Source organism: Lucilia sericata, unplaced genomic scaffold (assembly GCF_015586225.1).
Source record: "Lucilia sericata isolate MDLA Ls3-8-SP2 unplaced genomic scaffold, ASM1558622v1 Contig000373F_arrow, whole genome shotgun sequence".
Lineage (NCBI taxonomy): Eukaryota > Metazoa > Arthropoda > Insecta > Diptera > Calliphoridae > Lucilia > Lucilia sericata.
Genome location: NW_023994392.1, coordinates 274314 through 297867, shown reverse-complemented (window position 1 = coordinate 297867; position 23554 = coordinate 274314). Strand labels below are relative to the sequence as shown.

Below are 23554 nucleotides of genomic sequence, written 5' to 3'. Positions count from 1 at the left end.
AGTAGCTTATATTTGTTTAGAATAATTTAATGTCACAGTGAAATTTAAAAGAAAAAAAAAAAAAAAACAAGAAACATATATTTTGACAAAACAATAACAACAAAAAATAAACATAACAAAATGAATGAAAATTTTATACACACACTAAGAGAGCAAGATTCAAAATGTAAGAGACTATTACAATATATTTACAGTTAAGTAGGAAAAATCCGCTCTCATTTTTGTACTTTCTCTCATGGGATAAGGAAAATTGCAGAGAATACTGGGAATAGTGGAACTTAGCAAGAGGTTTTTCCCAATCACAATAAAAACAACAAATCGAAAAGATTTTCCTGCAACCAACAAACAGCTTCTTGCTGTAGCTGATATATTTGCGACAAACAGTTTGTGTCAAAAGCTTAAAGCGAAACGTTGTGGCCGCGTCGGTATAAAATGAAAACGTGTCAAAACGTTACGCCTCGTTTTTTCATTTAAATTGTTTTTATTTTTTAGTTTTCTTCTATTCGTTTGTGAAGAAAAAAAGTACGAGAGTGTGTATCTGTGTGTGTGTGTGTTTGCATAAAAGCAACAACAAATTACAACGACCTTAATGTCGTTTAAAATTTAAGATTTAATAAATGGAAAAAGAAAATTTAAGTGTTTTGAAATTTTCTTAACAAATGGAAGAAAATGTTGTGAAAAATTTATAAACGAAAGTGAAAATTTCTTTAAAAAATCAAAAGAAAATATTAAATTAACCAAAAAATAATAAAATAAAAATTAAATATTTCAAGGTATTTTCTTAAAAAAAAAAAAAATATTTCAACATGCGACTTAAAATTGTCATAATTAAAATTTTGAAAAAAACCTAAATAAATAAATTTTTTGTACCAGACAAGAAAGTTTGTGTGTGTGTGTCTAGCAAAATGGTTTATCTACACAACATTATTTAAAAGGGGCAGAGAAAACGCACTTATATTTCGAAAAATTAACAAAAAAAATGTTGATTTAAAATATTTTGTTGCTAATTTCGTGTGGTTATTTATTTTAAAATGCTCTTTGTATGTGTAGACGTATAAAGTATTTTTAAAATAATGTCTCGTGCTAATATTTTTTTGTTTGTTTTTAGCCTTTTCACAAGAATTTTCTTTTTCTTTCCAATTTTTCTTTTTTATAAAACTTTTTTTTTTTTGTTTTTGCTTTTACTTAAAGGGTAAAGCAAAAATATATTTTATTTTATTTAATCAATTCAAGTGTTTTTTGGTCTTGATTTGTTGTTTGTGTTGAAAAGTTTGCAAACTTTTAAAGTGATTTTTTTAGATTTCATACAAAAGGAATTTGAAAAGATATAAAGTTTGAAATGATTTTGGAAAGAGTTATTGCAAAAAAAGGAAAAAAGCTTAATAAAAAAAGTAGAAAAGTGACAAGCTGGACTTTGTAAGAAATTTGTACCTGTTGCTGGAGAAAAATAAATTAATTTATAAAATGCTTTAACATGATACTGTTGGATAAAGTTTTAATTATAAAGAAGCAAGGTTATGTTTGATTACATTCAATGAAATTTTCGGAAGCTTAACTTGTGTAAAGAAAGACTTGAATAGGACTCAACAGTTTGGGAAGAGTGATTAAATATTGTTGCAGAAATAATTTGTTTAGAATCTGTTTACAGTAAAGTTACTAATATGAACTAGAATTGAACTAGAAGTGGAAGTGGACCCTAGATTGATTTTAATTTTTATTAAAATATTTCTAAAGAATTTAATAATAGTGTTAACTGATCAAGGGGGATCAGGTCAGTAGAGTTCAATCCAGAGATCAAAAGACGTACGATATTTTATTAGTGTTGCAGTATAGTCATGTTAATAAATATTTTAAAATTGGATTGCCCCTTAAATGAGGAATAAGTGAGGTTCTTGGTGTCTTCACCTTCGTGATAAGGGTATATACATATTTTTTCGTAATCGATAAACTCAGGCAACTGATGGGAAAAATTTTCAAATATATGTTTCAGGGATCATGAGAAGTACTCCTGTAAAGTTTTTAATTTGTTCGATAGCTGGCGCCAAAGTTTTAATTTTAAATCAATTACAGCTAAATTGTTATACCAAATATTTTTAGGGTTATATAGATGTTTACGTCTAAGGTTCACATGTCCAACCAAGGTCCAAACAAAATCCTGCATTGTGTGGATTTATAAATAAAAATCTAATATGTGTTCCTAATCGATAAACTCAGAAACCACAGTACCTAATGAGACAAATTTTTAAATATGGGCAATTTCGTCGATAAATTCAGACTTTTAAAATCGATGTCTTCCGTTATGGATGAAATTTGCATCAAAAACAACAAAAACGTCCATTTTGCAAAAATAGGTGAAAATATTGAAAAAACTTGTTATTGAGTTAAAAAATAATTTTTTTGATAGATATCCCACTCGCAAGCCCTTAATGGAAATTGTTCTAGCTTTCATTTGAGCAAAAAACAGGGAGTTTTTTGAAAAAAAAAAAAATTATTTTTTTTTTTTTTGGGAAACAATAAAGAAACAGCTATCTGAACTCCTTTGGACAATTTTTGCTAGGACCAATAGGTGAAAAGTTACACTCATTTGAATAAAACCCTTTATGACCAAAATGTCCTACTTTGACCCCCTCTAAGTCCTGCAGTTCTTGACCGATAGGGCCGACAATTTTTGTCTGGCCTATCGGAAAATTTCATAAATTTTTTGATTTGGGCCAATTCTCACGAAATTGCCCATACGTATACATATATTACAGGAGTTATGGGAAGTGTTCCAGTGAAATTGTATATTTATCCAATGGGAGGGTCGCTCAAACGAAAACTTTGAAAGTATAGGAGTATATAGGTCTTTAGTAAGAGAGAGATGTAGGCCAAATTAAGACTGATAATGCGGACGTGTTTAGCTAGTCATATATTTTAAGGTTTCTTATAAATAACGGAGTCGATTATGCCATGTCCGTCCATCCGTTTGTCTGTCTGTCCTTCTGTCTGTCTGTCTATATGTTTGTGAAAATTAATTTTCTGAAGACCTCAGATATCTTCAAGGATCCAAATATTCAATAATTCTATCATATATGATTTGCTAAAGTTTACAGCTATAATTTATACCAAGAATTTGCGATATTTTTAGTAAAATTTAAGAAAACTTTAATTAAAAAAATAAAAAATTTGAAAAATAAAACAAAAATTAAAAATGAATTAAATTTTTTTTACATAAAATTTAAACAAATAATTAAAAATTTAAATAAAAATAAACAAATAATTTAAAAATTTAAATAAATTGTTTCTTAAATTGTGACACGTTCCATCGAACTAATCTCAGCCCTGCCCCCTTCTAGTTACTTTCGTTTAGTTTTTCATATGGTTAATTTGTTTCCTCTTTTCCATGCTTTTAAATTGGCTTTGCATTTGTCAGGTTAACTTCTTCATATTCTCATTACCAACTGAAAGAAAATTTGGGTATAACTTTCTTAGCAGCCTGTACTAAACACAGCTTTTGATGAAAGAATTTAATTATTTTTCTCAGGCTTGTGGAAGTCCTCATTTATGATTTACTTTTGAAGTAGTGCTTAGGAAGTATTTTTTATGTTCTTTTTTGGAAGTTATTTTGAATGAGTGAGATATGCAAGCTCAATTATTTAAACTGGCCTGATAGTATAACAGTAACGATTAATTTGATAATATTAACACAAATAAAAAACTGTAAATAATATTTTTAAACTCCTCAGCATTTCAATACAAAAACAAGTAAGAAATTATAGTCGGGCAAGGCCGACCATAAATATGATTTAGTTTCTTTTTTCATAATAAAACATTTAAGTTGAATTGTACCTTTCCTCAGATATACATACTTAAGCCATTTATTGTTGAATAAAATTGTGGACATATAAGTCATATTTTGAAGGGGACTTTGTATAGATACTAGGGTCAAATGAGGCCCTATCATTAGAAAATCCATCAGGGTAATCAAGGCTAGTATAGAACTAGGTTTTGTAGCTTTTTGTCGAGATATGAGTATATTAAACATAATTATGAACTTAAAAGCCCTATTCGGCGGATTCAGTTGTATGGGGGCTTGCAGAGATAATGAACCGATTTTTAACATTTTCAATAGGCTTCGTCCCTTCGTCCCCCTTATTTTCAAAATTGCGACCTGTAGTTTGATAACAAGGTTTACATGAACTGACGGTCAGACGGACGGATGGACGGACATAGCTAAATCGACTCAAAAAATGATTCTTAGCCGATTGGTACACTTTAAGTTGGATATAAGATCAATATTACTGTCCGTTACAAACGTCAGCATAAACCCAATATACATCTTCAGTTTTGAAAGAAAAATTAATTGTAATTATTACTTTGGAAGTCATTAAACATCACTTCCACAGAAGCTAAATAACGGCACTTAGTGCTACTTTTGAAGTGGTGATAAATATAATTCTTTTGGAAGATATATGTAACTCAATAGGACATAAAGTGATTAACTTCATAGAACATTTCTCGTATGTATGATTGATAAATTGATCCAAGATTTGTTTCAATAAGAAATCTGGGGACTTAGGAAAATTGTTTCCAACAAACAAAATATAGTTAAACTAGTCCAATATATAAGCTTTTCCCTACTTCCTGGAATCTCATCATTAAAAGTTTTACTTTCTTATTTATTATTTATCAATCATTGTGAAACTGTATGACAACAAATATTTAATAAATTCTTTTACGATCGTTTCTTCCTTGTCATAAATTTTTAATCATTGTAAATATTTTCTAAATTGCTGACATTCACAAAAATACAGTTTCTATTAACCTTTCCTAGAAAAATTCTCTTTCTCTATTTCTTTTTTTTTCTCCTCAAACTAATTCCATTTCCTTATATTACCCTTTACACTTGTTAAACATTTAAACAATTTCAAAAATAAATACAAATATATAATTTTTTTATTTGTAAAATGATGTTGATGTTGTCTTTAAAACAGAAGAGTTCTTTCTATTTCGTTGTTTATTTTTGTTCTTGTTTTCGTTTAATGACAAGGGTTTGGGCTGGTAGAAGTAAAAGGGTTAAAATTTCTGTTCATAAAACAATGATTGACACATTAAGTGAATTGGAATTTCTAAACTGTCAAATAGTTTTCTGTCAAAATAAAATATTATTATATATATATTTTTTTGCTGGGGATATAAGAAGAACTTTGACATTATTAAGAAATTTTGTTTAAATAAGAAAAATAACATAAGCGGAAAAACAATTGAAAATTTTGAGTTATTTGAAAGAATTTTTGAAATGCTGATGAGATATAAGGAAAGATAATAAGTTTTAAGTGGGAGTTTAGTAGATTTAAAATTGTCAAGTTTAGAAAGTAGTATGTGCTATATTTCATCAAATTATCTTAAAAATTGCGACCTGTAGCGTGCACACAAGGTTTACGTGGAAACACAGACAGACAGACAGACAGACTGGCAGACACAGACGGATGGATGGACGGACGGACATAGCTTAATCGATTCAGAAAGTGATTCTGGGACACAAAGGTTTAAAAGGATTTAAAAAGTATTTTTTAAAGAAATTGGTCTTTTAAATTCTATAGATTTCACAACATAATTCATCCAAACTCTTATTGAACACTTCTCCAGAAATATGGACGGACATAGCTTAATCGATTCAGAAAGTGACTCTGAGGTATAAAGTTTTAAAAGGTTTTAAAAATTATTTTTTTTTTAAGAAATTACTCTTTTAAATTCTATAGATTTCACAACATAATTGTCCAAACTGTTATAGTGAGCTTCCCCTGAAAATGTTTATATTGTTCATAAATCTTATATTAATATAGATATTAAAATTGTTAATTTAGCCAAAATGACTTAATAATTCTTAAAAAAAATTTTTGCCTCAAACTTAAATAAATATGACTTGCTCCCTAGACTTTAAGTAACCACAGGAAAAAAATAAAAAATCGAAAATAGTCCAACCGGCATAATAAATGAAAAAAATGTTAATTTGCACGAAAGTGCCTTTACACCCTCCCCCCTAAATACCAAGACCGTGTATATACATGGCTGTCTTTTCATAATCGATGTTGGCGTATTTTTAGTTAATGGTGAATTTCAACAAGACGCGACGTTTTGACGACATTCGTTTTCTTTTGTTGTTGTGGTCTTCATCATCTACTTGTTTATTTGTTGTAGTTGTTTTATATCTAATCTTAAAAATAAAATACAAAAAAATCTCAAGAAAATTCTCTTTATATACCACCGCTTTCCTATGGTACACAACAAACCGAAAAACCAACGAACAGCTGGTCATGTTTGTCTTGATATTTAAGAAAATCTAATAAAAAAGAAAATTCTTTAAGTGTATAAAAAATGTATGGTGAAAGGTTCATACTAACTATATACGATATTTTAAAACATAAATATAATGTTGTTAAAACATTTATACACAGAGTAAAAAAGAAATATACACGACTGGTACGAAATTGACACCAAACTGTTTATAATTTTTCAATACCATCCGTTGTCAAAATATATACATACGAACAACAACATTGCAACAATTCGTTGCCGAAATCTAAATTTTATACACATCCGTTGTCTAAATGTTAACAAACGTGGTAAGCTTACCATTGACAAACAATCTGTTGCCAATAGTGATCTTACCACGTTTGTTAACATTTAGACAACGGATGTGTATAAAATTTAGATTTCGACAACGAATTGTTGCTATTGTCACGTTGCGTTGTCAACATTACATAGTTTTGACAACGGATGTTATTGAAAAATTATAAAATCTTTGGTGTCAGTTTGATACCAGGCGTGTATAGCTTTACCCAGAAATCTCTAAGCAAAAAAAAAGTTCTTACATACTCAGTAACAATATTTCATCATTTTATATTAACAATGTAAATGAATAAATTATAAAACTAATAAGCAAAAAATAAACAACAAAATAAAGGAAATAATAAAAAAATGAAAATCATAAAAATTAATAATATTAATAATAACTAAATTCAAAAGCCATCATAATTGATTAACAACAATAACAACTAAAAACAAAGTAGGAAAATAAAAATTGCTCGAAAAACAACATTTTATAGTGTTTGTGTTTGACTATATACATACATACATATAAGTGCGTGTGTCGTTTATAACATAAATACAAAAAAAAAATATCTCAAACTAAAACAAAAAGCCAGCACAACGACAAAAAAAAAAAAAAAACTAGAATAAAATTATTAACTTATTTATAGCGGTGGCATCTCAGCCATATTGGCATCTTTCATATTTTTATATTTCTTCTATATAATTTTTTTCCGAAAAGAATTTAGTTCAAGTGCCAAACAAATAATAAAAAAAAGTGAAAGAAAATCATTCATACACACTAGGAAAAAAATACGAAAAAAAATAAAATAAATGTCTTGCTCTCCAATAAAAATAAAATAAAAGAAGTGTGAATAGAAAATAACAGAAAAAATAAAGAAATTTATTTAACAGAAATTACACTGAAAGAAAGAAAACTTCTTTTCAAAATTTGGGAAAAAACTGTTGTATCAGTAAAGAACAATAGGTGAGTATTTTTATTATTTTTTATTCCAAGTACAAATATTAGCTTTTAAGTTGTAACAAACAAATTGTTGTATTACCACAATTATATGATTTGGTGGATCTTACTAAATCATTTGTTTATCCTAAGGAAACTATTTTCTCTGTGTATACATACACATACGTGGTTTTTCTCAAAAGAATTTTTAAAATGGATGAGATAAAATATGTTAAATACACTGAGAAAAGCTTTTCACTTATGGGGAAATTCCAAAAAAAAAAAGTGAAATTTCTAAATAATAAATTGGATTTGTAATAAATGTTTACATTAAAGTTATTTGTGCAGAATTTCATGGTGTTATTAGTGTTTATAAGTGAATTTTAATCTTCAAGTCATTTTCTGGAAGGAACTTTGAATGGGGGCCGATCATTGCGAAAGTCGGGAGTATATGAAAGACTTATGAAAAACTATGTTTTGCGGATGTTTTGTAGATATAATAGATCATTTCAAGTAAATATTAGCTTTAAAGCTCTCTTCGGGGAGTACGGTTTTACGAGGGATTTTAAATATTTTCAATAGGCATCGTCCTTGAGTCAAAAGAAGGGGCGCACAAAGTTTACATGGACATGCAGACAAGATGTCTGAGTTGTCTTTTTCATCCACTGGGTAGACTTGAAACGGTCGACCACGCGCCCCTGAATCCTTTTATGAAGAACTCAGGTGGCAATTTTTGTACATGGCTGTGCCCGTATGTGTACAAGCACTTTGCTGAAGTAGTCGAGCTATCTAATATCTTGCCATTGTAGCCCCGTTGCGGAATGGGATCAATCCTAATGCAAACCCCGACAAGGAAAAAGAAATCACAGGTCTAAAGTCAATCTTACGGTATAACGGAAGGTGACCACTCTTTTGATGTCATGAAAGATTGCATTATTTAAAATGCAATCCCCATCAACTAATGATCCATTCCAGTGCATTCCTTAACCTTCTAAAGCCCGCGCAACCACACTACTGAGATGGCCCTGTTGATTCGGCAACAGAACCTAGAGACGTATTTGATAGTCCGAAATACGAATGACAAACAATCCGTTGCCAATAGTGAGCTTACCACGTTTGTTAATATTTAGACAACGGATGTGTATAAAATTTAGATTTCGACAATGAATTGTTGCAACTCAACGTTGTCAACATTACATAGTGTTGTCCTAGGTATGTATATACTTTGACAATGGATGTTATTGAAAAATTATAAACTCTTCGGTGTCAATTTGATACCAGGCGTGTATATTTCCTTTTCCCTCTGTGTGGGAATTTCCAAAGTCAATTCGTACCGAACAATTGCTTCGACAAGTTGAGTGGTGCACTTCAACCATTAGTCGCGTAGCATGAAACAATATAAATCCAGTTAAGATGACAACAGCACCGAAAACTTCCCTGAAGTAAGAAGTTTACTCAATCAGTACTAATCTACTGTCGGGCAGAGGAGTCTTTCCCGATCGTTCACCAATATACATCAGCTGTATTCTCACACCATAAAGAACGATCAACGGAATGAATTCAACTATCTTGTAACAACTATAACTTGTCAACCTGAAAATTCCCCAACCTGTACTGGCGCCCTACTACGCGAAGAGTAAGAGATACTCAACGGGTTCAGGAATCCAGTATAAGTTTCTCTGTCACATCACCTAGTGACATATGTTGAGATGGCATCAGCACCGGAGAAAGAATCCAGTCATATATGGCATAGGAAATATCAGTCCTTAAACCAATATTCTCTCCCCGCGAATTTTGGTTTAAACCACAGACACTACGTGGATGCCAAAGGAACCTCAACCAACTGACCAGCCAGGACAAGTTATGTGGGCAACTGGCCACCCGTAGTGCTAGATTATATGGTGCTCTGGTTCGACCCCATGTTAAATCATTCCAAGGAAAGGCCTGTTTACAGTCCGGGCAGACTAGAGCACCTCTTTTCCCCGGGATATTGCAATACGATAACACTAAGCATAAGAAATCTATATTCTGACTAGACATGGTAATGACCAAAAAACGCAAGGAATAATAGTAAAACACGGCAGCAACATGTTGCAATACCTGTTAAAAAGTCGTTAAAAATTAATTTCACCCTTGTCTCGTCCAACTAACATATGTTTCAAACAATGCTAAACGCTATCTCTGGGATACTTTTAACTATACGAACAGGATATCCAAAATTGTAAAATTTACTATTCCAGATCTCTAAAATTTTGCGTATTTCTTGATTTTTAAAAACTAAATTTGATTTTTTTACCTTTGACTAGTTTTTTGTCATTTACATACTTCCAAAAACTGCCATCTCTCAGTGTATTTTCTCTATTTTAACATTTTTTAACGCAAAAAATTCATGTTCAAATATCTTCTTCTCACATTGCATTACATTTCTTCTATGTCTATGTATGTGTGTTTAAATAAAAGTACTAGTATGTATGCAGGTTTGTGACCTCCACAATTTGTAAGATATTTGTGTTGAGGGAGAAGATGAACAAAAAAACAACCAACAAAAAAATCTCTGCACCTGCTGCCAATAAAAGAGCGCCACCAACAACATACAACAGCAAAAAATGAAAACTATTTCAGCAGCCATTCATTCGGTTTAAGTTGAAACTACAAACACACATTTATTTTCTTTTTTAGTTACAATAGTAAATAGCAAAAAAAAAATAGCTACAACAACAGAAATTACAAGAAAAACATTAAAAATATTATTATTGTATATAGACCATTGCAAAGACCTTGTACAGATTTTTAAACAAGAATATACCGGCTGATGAACATGAAAAAAACAAAAATTAAAACCATTTAGCCCACATTTTATTTTCTCAACTTATTTTGAATGAAAAATGATTTTTTCTTAGTTTTATTTTAGTTCTTTTTTTTAAATTTTTGTTGTTGTTCATTTTTCTTTTCTTTTATAAAAATGTGTTAAGAAAACACAATTTTATATTATTATGGTTGACATACAAATACAAATGCAAACAATCAAGAAATTATAGTCGGGCGAGGCCGACCTTATAATACCCTACACCTGTTACAAAAATAAAATGTGATTTAGTTTTCATAATAAAGCATTGAAGTTGAATTGTACTTTGTCTCAGATATACTTAAGCCATTTATTGTTGAATAAAATTGTGGAAATTTAAGTCAAAAATTTTGAAGGGGGCTATGGTCAAATGAGACCCTATAATTATAAAATTCATGAGAGTCATCAAGGCTACTATAGCACTTGGTTTTGCAGCTTTTTGTCGAGATACGAGTATATTAAACATAATTATGAATTCAAAAGCCCTATTCGTCGGGTTCAGTTGTATAGGGGCTAGGTGGAATAATGGACCGATGTTAACCATTTTCAATAGGCTTTGTACCATAGAAGATCATGTACCAAATTTCATTGAATTATATTCAAAATTGCGACCTGTAGTTTGATTACAAGGTTTACAAGCCCTATTCCTGGTTTCAGTTGTATGGGGGCTATGTGAAACCATTTTCAATAGGCTTCATCCCTGGGACAATAGAAGATCATGTACCAAATTTCATTAAATTATCATCAAAATTGCGACCTGTAGTTTGGTTACAAAGTTTACATGGACGGACGGACGGACATATCTAAATCCACTCAGAAAATGATTCTAAGCCGATTGGTATACTTTAAGGTGTATAGGACCAATTATTGTGATTATTGTGCGTTCCAAACATCAGCACAAATCCAATATACCCTTCCCACTAAAATAGTGTAGGGTATAAATATACACTTGAAACATATCGAAAAGTATAGTCGTTTATAATATGATATCCTACACTTAGTTATGTAGTTCAATTTTTGGTATAAGGCCTTTTAAGACAACTTTCGGCAAATATGGGTCAATTAACAGAACAATCTTTGCTAAGATAATAATGAAAGAAGTGCTGAGATGACTTGATAAGATTGGATGTAGGACTATACATCCCTACTGTAGGGGTATTAAGTGAACAAAAAGTACATTAAAATCTTTTCTATTTAGAACTAATGCCTACAAATCTTTCTGATTTCATTTTGTTTTCTTCTTTCATTTAAATTCTTTTTTTTTTAACCAAATATTCTTTTAAATTAATGAACTTTATAAATGTGTTAATAAATATACAAAATAAATAAACATTTTGCTATTTTCCTATTTTCGAAATAAATACCTTAAGAGTGTTTTAAATGAAAAATATTTATTTTGATATTTAATAAACAAAATATCTATAGCAAATTACACAAAAATACATTAAAATTAATGCTAATAAAAGAAAGCAAACAAAAGGAAATAAAAAAAAACTTGCTGGTGGCATATTTTTGAATACAATTAAATGCAATGAACTGACATCCGGTGAAGTCTGAAAAAAAATCAATTATACACAGAAAAAAATATGGTTGGTTGTGAAAAGAAATTAAGTTGCTGGAAGCATAATATATTGTTTACTGCAATCATATATAGTTAGTGAAAACAAGTATATGTTTGTTAGAATCATTTTTATATTTTTTCAGACTATAATTTTCATCTGAATTTGAAACCAACAGGGTTCTTACAATTATTAAATTAATTACTGAAAATATGTATGTGGTTGCGGTTATCATTTTCATATATAATTAGGACAAACAAGTATATATTTGTTACAATCATTTTTATATTTTTTAAGATTATAATTTTACACTAAATTTTAGACCAACAGTTTTCATAAAATTATTAAATAGTTAACTGAAAATATATATTTAGTTGCGGCAATCATTTTTATACATAATTAGGGCAACCAAATATATATTTGTTACAATAATTTTTAGGTTTTTTCAGACTATGATTTTACATTAAATTTAAGACCAACAGGGTCCTTAGAGTTATTAAATTGATTGCTGAAAACATATATTTGTTTGTGATAATCATTAATGCGGTTGTGTTTATAACTTACTGTACAACAATTGTTGTTATGTTTAAGGTAAATAGAATCATCAAATTTCGTCTTTTCATAATATTATTAAATTTGATTAAACCAAATTTAATAATATTTTTTCTCTGACTGTAATACTATTCGTAGAATTTTATTTATAGCAAAAAGTTGAAGAAAAAAAAAAAAATAAAATTAATTAATATATATTCATGAATCACAAGGAAATACCCAAAAAGTAAAATATAATAATAGAACATGATAATTATACAGAAAAATGCAACGCCAACCTTACAACAATAAGGTTTATGTTTCATTTAAAATGTTTAATTAAATATTTCCGGACAAAGTATTTTCAAAATACATCATAATTCTACAGCAATTTGGCTGCTTTATACTCTTTCTCTATTAAACTGATTTAACTCAAATATAAAAAACCACTACATCAAATTATTACATATTTCAAATAAAAACATCACATCAAATTTTAACATTTGTTATTGTTATTGTCTGATGTCGGTTGTCATTTTAAATAAAATTTAATCGAATAAATATCTTAAAAGCTACAAAACATGTTGTGTAACATATATTTTGTGGTTTTAAATACATACTCTACATACACTTTCATTTAAATCTATGATGTTTGTAGAAAATTTAACACAAAAAAAGATTTATCTAACTTCATGTACATGAACTCACACATAAATGTGCGTAGTATATATAATAGAATGTGAGTGTAATATTAACATGTCATTCTACTCATCATCAACATGTACCAAAGACATTAACAATAAAAGGAATAAAAAAAGAATCGAGTAATAAATTTCATAGCCGACTGTATGATACCCTACTGTGAAGTGAAGAAGTTTGAAATGGTGATTTCTCAGCATTATAGTTAAATTATTTTAGTGAAATATTGGTTTTAATTGGTTTTATCCACCAGATAAGAGGTGGATAAAACCAATTTTCATGAAATGGCCATTTCCTTTTACCATTTATCTGACAACATATGAATTTCTGGCCAAAAGAACTGCCCATTTTTGAGGTCAAGAACGAATAGAAATAACTTCAGATACCATGTGTTTCCCAGAGAAAGTAATAGTCGGGAGGGACAAGGTATGAACTATAAGGTGGAAGAGGCGAAACTTCTCAACAGGTTACTATTACAGGCTTGGGGGTTTGATTACTAAAGTAATTCATAACGTGTGGCCTCCGATAGGGTAGTGGTTAGTGTCCAAGTATGGTAGGTTAAGGAGTGCACTACAGGCCCGATAGAGGCCTATGTTGTTTCTTCGAATTTGATGATGTGCATCCTTTCTAAATAAATAACTAACTAACTAACTAACTACTAACTACTAACTACTAACTAACTCTAACTAACTAACTAACTACTACTAACTACTAACTAACTAACTAACTACTAACTACTAACTACTAACTAACTAACTAACTAACTAACTAACTAACTAACTAACTAACTAACTAACTACTACTAACTAACTAACTACTAACTAACTAACTACTAACTAACTAACTAACTAACTAACTAACTAACTAACTAACTAACTAAACTAACTAACTAACTACTACTAACTAACTAACTAACTAACTAACTAACTAACTAACTACTACTAACTAACTAACTAACTAACTAACTAACTAACTAACTACTAACTAACTAACTACTACTAACTACTAACTAACTAACTAACTAACTAACTAACTAACTAACTCAACTAACTAACTAAAACTAACTAACTAACTAACTACTAACTAACTAACTAACTAACTACTAACTAACTAACTAACTAACTACTACTAACTAACTACTAACTACTAACTAACTAACTAACTAACTAACTACTAACTAACTAACTAACTAACTAACTAACTAACTACTACTAACTAACACTAACTAACTAACTAACTAACTAACTAACTAACTACTAACTAACTAACTAACTAACTAACTAACTAACTAACTAACTAACTAACTAACTAACTAACTACTAACTAACTAACTAACTAACTAACTAACTACTAACTTGGGAAAAAAAAGATATTCTAATAACCATAATCGAAGAGCAACATTAGATAAGATTATATTTGTAGTTAAATCATATTATGCTTCATAGTAATCATATTATGATTTAAATAACATTCAGACATTCTTTTACTAAAGTATACATATTATGGTGCAAAGTAATCATTATTATTATCTAAAGTATTACTATATATGTATTATGTTTTAAAATAATAATATTATGAACCAAAGTAATCATATTGCGGTTTAAAATATACATATTATGGATATTCATGGATATTTAGATTTAGTGTCGATTATGTTATCATATTGGGTCCACTTTTCATCGAAAGTTGTAATTTGGTGCAAAAATGAATTCATAATATCTTTATAGGATATTATAAGTCTTCATAAGCTCAAATTTTGAACCGCACTTTCGAAACTTAAAAAAAAAAAACACAATTCCCATAATGTTAGGGAGCAAATTGAAGTATGATTTCTGTGCATGTGAAAGTTATTCAAGTTATTCTTACATGTGATTCTACCAAATATAGATCTACTACCCCTGATATCCACAGATTAATGATCATATTCGCAAGCACGATATCAACTGTTATAAAAAGGCTGAAAACTATCACTAACACAATGACAAACTACATATTCCACCCTGATGAAGGGTATACAAAAATTTACACAAAGAATAGTAAAATATATAATAGATAAAACCACAATAAAATAGAGAAAGAAAAAAAAACGAAACAATAACAAGTGGTTTTTATTTGTGGTTAAAACCATGAGTAATTGTCTCTAAATAATAAAAACTAAATAAACAATAACAAAGTTTTATTTACATTTGCAAAAACAGTTTTATACATACATAGAATTTTATTATATTATATACCATGCACACATATATATTTTATTTACTGTACATTTTTATATTATACACATACTCATCTACAATGACAACTTGTGAATGTATAAGTAAGTCTTAGACAATTGTGTTGAGTGATACGTTGATATACAATTCCTGAAATTAAGTTTCTTAAGTGGTTTTGTATTAAAGGAAACTTATGATTTTTTTTGTTATTTTGAATTTAATTGATATAAAAGATAATGGCATTATGACAGTTTTTGATTAATCTAAAGGACGCTATATTATTAGTATTTGGCAAAATGTTGACCAAAAATATTGGCCAAAAACCTATATTGTTTTATTCTTAAATTAATTAATTTTAAATTGTTTCTTTTACTGTTAAAACCACCCTTAACTTACCCTTCTTTGTAACTATAAATGTTGAAAAAAAACACTTTTTTAAATGTAAAAATTTTATAATTTCCTCAAAGTAATGGAAAATCAATTCTTGCAAAAACCCCATAATAGTGACAGCTGACACAAAATTTTTTGTTCAAACAATTTTTATTCATTCATTTACCAAGAAACAAAATAAAAATTAATACAAATCATATTTATGTGAAAACATAAGAATCCATCAATCAATAATTTGTTGTTTTTTTGTTCTGTTTGCCTCTAAATGTTCAACAGACTGTATAAATATTGAAATGAATAAATGTCAAAAGATGTGAGATAAAAATACAACAAAACATATATAGAAATTATAATGGAATCAACCTAAACAGTTTTTTTTTGGGTAAAAATATCAAAAGGTTTATGGGGAACGACTGTGGTGGGGATTGATGTTTTATTAGATACAAATACAAATTTAGTTGCTTTATAATGCCAAAAATATAATTACATAGTGTTACTGGACGTATGATTAATGTGAAATTTAAATAAACAAATAAATATTAATCATACCTACAGCTGTATGTAATTCAATATGTATTTGATTTGAAATTTTGTTATTTTTTTCTAAAATCATGTGGAAATAGTAATTTTGGTAATTGGAATACATATGTATATTTGATATTTGTTATGTTAAAAAAGTTATTATGTAAAAAGTGTTTAATAAAATGAATGGCTTAAAATGTGGTTTATTACAAAATATATTTATTTTTCTATTTAAATCACCAATTATTAAGTATTAACAACTCTACTAAAAAAGTGTGTTTTACAAGTAACCATAACAAATATAATCTTTATAAAATTCAGCTTATTTAAAAGCATTATTATTTAACATATTAAATAAGCTTAAAGTTACGCTATTTAACATGTTTAATTGTGTTGATTTATTTAAGCTGTCGTTGTTGTTGTTAATATCAGTTACACTTAAGTTATATGTTTTCATAATTTATTTAAAAATAAACTGCTGCCTCATTAAAAATTAAATACTTTATTTTTTGTTATTACTATTTGTAGGAATGTGTACAGTAATGCCACTTAAATTACTTCCTAAGGAAATTAAACGGAAGTGGTATTATATAGGGCATTAGGAAAAATGCTTTTAACATTTGTTTTTTTGCTCGTTATTATAACTTGATATATTTAAAATATTAAATACTTTGATATTGTAGCATTTCCTTGGTAATTTTCCTATGTTTTACTACTACTTCTCACGCGTGTTATATTGTTTATAACATCTTTGGTTTTCTTTAACATGCAACTTTAATACACTTATCATTTGACTTAGTAAAGCTATATTTCAATTTCCCGACAAAATACGCAAAGCAATGAAACCTCCAAACATACGATTTTGTCCAATAAGTAATGCTGTTTAATTAAGGCATGCAAAAAATTGTGTTTTTTTTGATAACACTTTCAGAGGTTGTCTTGGATTTTTTTTCATAACTCCGTTATTTATGGACGGATTTTGCTGATTTTAAATAAGAAACTTCCCGAAAAAGCATATGTTTGACAGAATTATTGATGATTTGGATCCCGAGGATATCTGGGGTCTTCAGAAAATTGTCTAGTCTATAGTCTAGTCTATAGTCTAGTCTATAGTCTAGTCTATAGTCTAGTCTATAGTCTAGTCTATAGTCTAGTCTATAGTCTAGTCTATAGTCTAGTCTATAATCTAGTCTATAGTCTAGTCTAGTCTATAGTCTAGTCTAGTCTATAGTCTAGTCTAGTCTATAGTCTAGTCTATAGTCTAGTCTATAGTCTAGTCTATAGTCTAGTCTATAGTCTAGTCTATAGTCTAGTCTATAGTCTAGTCTATAGTCTAGTCTATAGTCTAGTCTATAGTCTAGTCTATAGTCTAGTCTATAGTCTAGTCTATAGTCTAGTCTATAGTCTAGTCTATAGTCTAGTCTATAGTCTAGTCTATAGTCTAGTCTATAGTCTAGTCTATAGTCTAGTCTATAGTCTAGTCTATAGTCTAGTCTATAGTCTAGTCTATAGTCTAGTCTATAGTCTAGTCTATAGTCTAGTCTATAGTCTAGTCTATAGTCTAGTCTATAGTCTAGTCTATAGTCTAGTCTATAGTCTAGTCTATAGTCTAGTCTATAGTCTAGTCTATAGTCTAGTCTATAGTCTAGTCTATAGTCTAGTCTATAGTCTAGTCTATAGTCTAGTCTATAGTCTAGTCTATAGTCTAGTCTATAGTCTAGTCTATAGTCTAGTCTATAGTCTAGTCTATAGTCTAGTCTATAGTCTAGTCTATAGTCTAGTCTATAGTCTAGTCTATAGTCTAGTCTATAGTCTAGTCTATAGTCTAGTCTATAGTCTAGTCTATAGTCTATAGTCTAGTCTACAGTCTAGTCTACAGTCTAGTCTACAGTCTAGTCTATAGTCTAGTCTATAGTCTAGTCTATAGTCTAGTCTATAGTCTAGTCTATAGTCTAGTCTATAGTCTAGTCTATAGTCTAGTCTATAGTCTAGTCAATAGTCTAGTCTATAGTCTAGTCTATAGTCTAGTCTATAGTCTAGTCTATAGTCTAGTCTATAGTCTAGTCTATAGTCTAGTCTATAGTCTAGTCTATAGTCTAGTCTATAGTCTAGTCTATAGTCTAGTCTTTAGTCTAGTCTATAGTCTAGTCTATAGTCTAGTCTATAGTCTAGTCTATAGTCTAGTCATAGTCTAGTCTAGTAGTCTAGTCTATAGTCTAGTCTATCTGTCTAGTCTATAGTCTAGTCTATAGTCTAGTCTATAGTCTAGTCTATAGTCTAGTCTATAGTCTAGTCTATAGTCTAGTCTATAGTCTAGTCTATAGTCTAGTCTATAGTCTAGTCTATAGTCTAGTCTATAGTCTAGTCTATAGTCTAGTCTATAGTCTAGTCTATAGTCTAGTCTATAGTCTAGTCTATAGTCTAGTCTATAGTCTAGTCTATAGTCTAGTCTATAGTCTAGTCTATAGTCTAGTCTATAGTCTAGTCTATAGTCTAGTCTATAGTCTAGTCTATAGTCTAGTCTATAGTCTAGTCTATAGTCTAGTCTATAGTCTAGTCTATAGTCTAGTCTATAGTCTAGTCTATAGTCTAGTCTATAGTCTAGTCTATAGTCTAGTCTATAGTCTAGTCTATAGTCTAGTCTATAGTCTAGTCTATATAGTTCTAGTCTATAGTCTAGTCTATAGTCTAGTCTATAGTCTAGTCTATAGTCTAGTCTATAGTCTAGTCTATAGTCTAGTCTATAGTCTAGTCTATAGTCTAGTCTATAGTCAGTCTATAGTCTAGTCTATAGTCTAGTCTATAGTCTAGTCTATAGTCTAGTCTATAGTCTAGTCTATAGTCTAGTCTATAGTCTAGTCTATAGTCTAGTCTATAGTCTAGTCTATAGTCTAGTCTATAGTCTAGTCTATAGTCTAGTCTATAGTCTAGTCTATAGTCTAGTCTATAGTCTAGTCTATAGTCTAGTCTATAGTCTAGTCTATAGTCTAGTCTATAGTCTAGTCTATAGTCTAGTCTATAGTCTAGTCTATAGTCTAGTCTATAGTCTAGTCTATAGTCTAGTCTATAGTCTAGTCTATAGTCTAGTCTATAGTCTAGTCTATAGTCTAGTCTATAGTCTAGTCTATAGTCTAGTCTATAGTCTAGTCTATAGTCTAGTCTATAGTCTAGTCTATAGTCTAGTCTATAGTCTAGTCTATAGTCTAGTCTAGTCTAGTCTAGTAGTCTATAGTCTAGTCTATAGTCTAGTCTATAGTCTAGTCTATAGTCTAGTCTATAGTCTAGTCTATAGTCTAGTCTATAGTCTAGTCTATAGTCTAGTCTATAGTCTAGTCTATAGTCTAGTCTATAGTCTAGTCTATAGTCTAGTCTATAGTCTAGTCTATAGTCTAGTCTATAGTCTAGTCTATAGTCTAGTCTATAGTCTAGTCTATAGTCTAGTCTATAGTCTAGTCTATAGTCTAGTCTATAGTCTAGTCTATAGTCTAGTCTATAGTCTAGTCTATAGTCTAGTCTATAGTCTAGTCTATAGTCTAGTCTATAGTCTAGTCTATAGTCTAGTCTATAGTCTAGTCTATAGTCTAGTCTATAGTCTAGTCTAGTCTAGTCTAGTCTATAGTCTAGTCTATAGTCTAGTCTATAGTCTAGTCTATAGTCTAGTCTATAGTCTAGTCTATAGTCTAGTCTATAGTCTAGTCTATAGTCTAGTCTATAGTCTAGTCTATAGTCTAGTCTATAGTCTAGTCTATAGTCTAGTCTATAGTCTAGTCTATAGTCTAGTCTATAGTCTAGTCTATAGTCTAGTCTATAGTCTAGTCTATAGTCTAGTCTATAGTCTAGTCTATAGTCTAGTCTATAGTCTAGTCTATAGTCTAGTCTATAGTCTAGTCTATAGTCTAGTCTATAGTCTAGTCTATAGTCTAGTCTATAGTCTAGTCTATAGTCTAGTCTATAGTCTAGTTTATAGTCTAGTCTATAGTCTAGTCTATAGTCTAGTCTATAGTCAAGTCTTCGTTCCCCGAAGATTGTTGTCAAACTTCACAGGAATGTGCAAAATCATCGAGAACTACTCAAACAGCAAAACGGGGCAAGAAACAAAGAATCAGGATTAATTTCTCTATTTTGCAAACTTTTTTACATTCTTGTGGGTCCATACAATACAAATTCAAAACTTAAACTGGACAATACTTTCTCTTTCAAATATAACTAACCTAATAATGTAGAATTCATAAGGATACATGAACATTTGACATTGCTTCTGACCAAGGAGTATTCTGTGAAGGAAATGTTACATAATAACCAAGCACCCACGCAATACCTTATGAACATGTTTTTCCCCAGAAATAAAAGAAAAACTATTAACATAAGTTGGGGTTAAAATTTAAATAATAATTTTACTGCAATCAACTTTTACTTACTTAAAACAACTGCAACACTAACTTTTAAATAAGTCCACAATTATATAAAAATTTCTCTAAAAAGTTTTAAAAAAATTTAATAAATATTCATATTTATTCTCTGTTTATAGCAATGAATGTTTATTATTATTTCCACCCCTTGTTTTGCGTTATTTAATATTTTTGCACTGTTTTTTTTTTTTTTGCTTTCGTTATTTGTGTTTGTTTATTTCAGCATAATAATTTCACAACGGAAACCATGTTTATTTCCTTTAAAGGCGGAATAAAATTAATTTTAAATCTCTTCTTAAGCTCGGTCAAATTATGTTCACCATTAATATTTCCTTTATGCATAATTTTCTTTTATTATCATGGTGTGTGTTTTTTGTAGTTATTTCTTGTGCTACTTTTTTTTCTTCTACAGTTTCTAAGACTTAAATCTCTAAGGCAGAATTAAGAAAATTGTGTTTCTTTTTCTTTTTAACATGTGCAGAAAAAGTTTTTGTTGAAAGGGGGAGGGGTGGGCTTATTTTTAGGGAGTAAATAAGGTGGTATAAGTTTAAAGTGTAATAAGTTGCATTGACAAATATTTGTCCTAAAATTACGTTTAGCAATAATTTATTAGATTTGACATGATGAATATGTGAAATCTTTTTGTTACAACCTGCTGACTATGTTGGACAACATCTCTGTTGTAAGGCTTAAAAGCAATGACAGCAAATACAATGTCTGCAACCAAATAGTACAGACCTTGTTGCTTGACACGCAAGAACATGTTTATCATGACCAAGTACAACAAAAAAAGAATAAAACGCTCAACAAATTTCATATAAACACAACAACAATAAATAAAATTTAAAAAATCTCTGTTTACACTCTGAAGAAAATTGTTTTACTCATTTTGGCTGCTGCCATCATTTCATTTTAGTTGTTGTTGTTGCTGATAATATTTGCTGCCGTTAACGCTGACAACTATGTTGGCCTTCGCTCTTCGTTAAGCTTTTACTATTGAAAAAAGTGTTTTTTTTTATTTCGTTTACGTCTAAATATTTAATACCCCAACAGCAACAAACACAGCAACTACTCTACAACTAAGTCCCCAACAACCGGGGGCATACAGAGTGTTGTTGCAAAATTTAAAAAATGAGAAAATTAAACTAAAAGATACAATACGCCTAATGTATGGGTAAAGTAAGGAGAGGGGATGTGTAACAGATCATTGTTTTTGTTTAGTTTGTTTTTGTTCTTAAGTTGATTTAATGTGAATGTGTGTTAGTATGTATTCAGTCGGTTAAAAGTGAAAGTTGTCGTTTATTTGTCTGGTCCCCTTAAAACAGAGACGATAATAATAATAAAGGAAAAAAGTAGCAGAAAACAAGCTAAACAGTAGAAGAAGACAAAGTAGAAACAACAAAATTATAAGAAAAAAGAAAAGAAAAAAAAAACAAAATTGATTTAAGTGCTGCAATTCATTATAACAATAACAAGACACATAAACAAAACACGCCAGATGTGACACGAACAATAAGACTATAGATAACAACAACAATAACATCTTCATCATCATTTTCAGCAGCAACAACTACAACAATGACTACTTAAAAGTACTCTTACACTTCAACCTACACAAACAAGTACATCCGATACACAGTTACATACTTCAGTATCCACACCACCACCACCCAATAACCCATAAGGACTTACAAGTTCTAATGGCTAACAAGTCTTGTAATTATTTTATTTGAATTTAGATTAAATCAAGGTGACTTTATAGGCATTTAAGTAAATATTTTAAGACTTTTACTTAATTATGAAAATTTATACTTGTTTAAAGGTAAAGGTTAATAAACGACTAATTAATGAAAACAAAAACAAACCGACAATAAATTGAGTTATTGTATTTGGTTTAAGGATAATTGTATTAACGCAAAAGGTTTTTAAATAATTTATGAGTTAGTTAAAGTTTTAATTGTGAATTGTTAATACACTTATCAACAGTTAAGTACGTGATAGGAAAGGGAATAGACAGGAAACTTATTTTGTGGCCAGTTCTTTTAAATATTTTATTTGAACATGCCTAGCTAGCATTTGGAAGATTGTTGGATGATTAATCAGTAAACTGATTCATTTTTGACTCCTTTTGATGACCTAAACGTGATTAATAAGTTGAGCGCTTAAAAAATGATTCGAAAATGATCACGATATATGATTGAAAACTGATTATTTGAAAAACAATAACAAAATGTATAGCAATCATAAATTGATCATCCTGTTGTTTAAATATGATGGCTATAAAAACTTATTTTGTGATCATATTTCGAGCAGTTGGAAGATCAAAAATTGTTTCTTATGTAATTGTTTTTGTTTGCAATGGAATAGCAACACTTCAAAATGATTCAAAAATGAGTTAAAACTGATTAGAAAATGGGCTGAGAAAAGACTCTTTTAGAAGAGTTGGCAAAAAATTTTGTGTGGCCTAAAACGAGTTGATATAATTCTCATTTCGTTTATAAAATTAAATGTATAAGTATTTCAATTTGTGTGATATCTATAAAGTCGATTTTCTGTCAAGGAAATTGAAATTATATTATGCTTTAATTATAATAATTTTATATGTTTAATGAGTTTCTACTGAAGATAGTTGGGTGACTAATCACTAAGTCTAAATAATTCCAATTAATGTACAAAATGTACAGCAATCACAAATAGGTCTTCCAGGTGTTCGACATTTCGAGCAGTCGGAAGATCAAAAATCGTTTTCTGTTGTATTGTATTTGTCTGTAACAAACATAAAAATTACTCAGAAAAGACTAAAAAATGACTATAATATGATTCGAAAATAATTCTAAAACGACCAGTAAGTCGGC

The 23554-nt window shown here is 29.3% G+C and overlaps 1 protein-coding gene across 3 annotated transcripts in view; it reads left to right on the top strand.

The window, feature by feature from the left end:
* Window positions 1-392: 392 nt before the first annotated feature.
* Window positions 393-23554, top strand: part of LOC119604238 — a 196933-nt gene continuing 173771 nt past the window's right edge. The window contains exons 1-2 of one of the 3 annotated variants that reach the window (XM_037956726.1): window positions 393-522; window positions 7313-7558. The gene's annotated coding sequence lies outside the window, so the exon portion shown is untranslated. Of the gene's footprint in view, window positions 531-717; window positions 774-7312; window positions 7559-23554 lie in introns of those variants that run through there. The other 2 variants (XM_037956724.1, XM_037956725.1) reach the window with 2 other exon arrangements.